The sequence below is a fragment of the Coregonus clupeaformis genome, unplaced genomic scaffold (genome assembly GCF_020615455.1).
Source record: "Coregonus clupeaformis isolate EN_2021a unplaced genomic scaffold, ASM2061545v1 scaf0268, whole genome shotgun sequence".
Taxonomy (NCBI): domain Eukaryota; kingdom Metazoa; phylum Chordata; class Actinopteri; order Salmoniformes; family Salmonidae; genus Coregonus; species Coregonus clupeaformis.
Window position 1 is genome coordinate 92,293 of NW_025533723.1, and position 2,105 is coordinate 94,397.

The 2,105-nt window shown below is 39.4% G+C and overlaps 1 non-coding gene across 1 annotated transcript; it reads right to left on the reverse strand.

The window, feature by feature from the left end:
* Positions 1–1,268: 1,268 nt before the first annotated feature.
* trnad-guc lies at positions 1,269–1,340 on the reverse strand. Its single transcript has one exon. It is a non-coding gene; the product is annotated as a tRNA-Asp (tRNA).
* Between the last annotated feature and the right edge of the window lie 765 nt (positions 1,341–2,105).

Below are 2,105 nucleotides of genomic sequence, written 5' to 3' on the forward strand. Positions count from 1 at the left end.
TCAGCCTTTTCCATATTTCCACCTCTTTCAGGAAATGTTCATAAGTTCTCATTCTTGGTTGATAATAGTTAATGCTCTCCTGTTCCTGTTCCTCCTCTGTGACCAGCTCTAGCACAGATTCATGAGCCTTCTTAAAGTCATTGAGCACAGCATCAAATGCTTCAAGACTCTCATTCACAGTTGCAATGTTTCCTCCATCAACAAGAAGGACTTTTATTTCATTCATTTTGCGTGTACACACTCCAAGTTTGCCTCTCCGGGCTGCATAGAGTGAATTTAGATGCTCCTCTGCCCTCTCCAGTGGAGTCTTATTTGGGATTTCCTCCTCCATCATTCACTTTTAGTTCACTCAATTTACAATGACACGGTTGTTGGTTTGATTGTTAAACGTAATGCCCCTTTAGACCCTCCTTTAATCTTTAAAAAACACAGTCATCCATTTCAGCATATTGACCCATTTTGAATTGCACATGTGCAAGTTTGGCATTTAGATGCGTTTTAAACATTTCATCCCGTTGAGGTTTTGTCCCTTTAATGAAGTTTTAACACGCAGTATCTTTAGATCCTTAAGTTGCATTCGTTGCGTTGATGGATTGCATTTCCACGTTAGGCCAAATATTAGATATATGATTAGGCTACATTGTGCATAGGATCTGTGTTTCCCAAACTTAAACTTCTTAATTGTTTTCACAGCGCTGTATTTTGAATTCCATTCCCAAGTTTATCAAACATTCCAATTATAAGCACATTTGCGCTTCCATAATATGCATGATCAAACGATCGCCTTGAACAGGGCAGCTCATTCATTCGCAGTGGTTACTCACGGCTGGCGAAATCTAGGAGTTCAAATCCTTCCAAGCGAGCTGTCCTTATGGTCCGAATGCAATTACAAATAGAACAAAATCCAGCGTGTGTCCGAACCGGAGATTTCCTTCCGGTAGTAATCCTTCACGGAGTTTTTTGACTTGAATGTAGTGGCTTCCTTTCCTCTTTACCATAGCCACTGCCCTAGCCTGAAGCGGGGTTGTTTCGGACGCATACAGTCCCACTCAACGTTTCCAAACGGCCAAACATTCAATGAGATCCAGGGTATAGTGCAACAAAAAATGTTTATTCTTCTTATCTAACAAAAGGTATTCTCCAATCAACTTAAAGCAGAGATTACTTGAAATGCAAATACATAATATAATATGACCTGTCTGTCTGTATTTCTGTATGTCTATATGGTCAAAAAACTATACCGCTCCCGCATCTAGCAAGGACTCTGGCTCCCCGTCGGGGAATTGAACCCCGGTCTCCCGCCTGACAGGCGGGGATACTCACCACTATACTAACGAGGAACATAGTTTTTTGACCATATAGACATACAGAAATACAGACAGACAGGTCATATTATATTATGTATTTGCATTTCAAGTAATCTCTGCTTTAAGTTGATTGGAGAATACCTTTTTGTTAGATAAGAAGAATAAACATTTTTTGTTGCACTATATCCCTGGATCTCCTTGAATGTAGTGGCTTCCTTTCCTCTTTACCATAGCCACTGCCCTAGCCTGAAGCGGGGTTGTTTCGGACGCATACAGTCCACACTCCAACGTTTCCAAACGGCCAAACATTCAATGAGATCCAGGGATATAGTGCAACAAAAAAATGTTTATTCTTCTTATCTAACAAAAAGGTATTCTCCAATCAACTTAAAGCAGAGATTACTTGAAATGCAAATACATAATATAATATGACCTGTCTGTCTTGTATTTCTGTATGTCTATATGGTCAAAAAACTATACCGCTCCCGCATCTAGCAAGGACTCCTCCCCGAAGGCCCAACTCCTGCCTTTATACTAACACAATTAACACAGTACAATGAATGGGCAGAGAGGGGGGGCCAAAAACTGAGTTACACTAATAACAAATGAATATATCTCAATCAGTAAATAAATCATAAAGTCGTACCTAATATTTCATCATATACATTATATTTAATATATTTACACAAATGTACATGGAGCTCAGTATGTTCAGTCTTTTATACAAAATATGCCCAAATCGGCTCTAACATACCGGCCCCTAATTGTTGACTGCACTGAATGCACAACAATTACTTA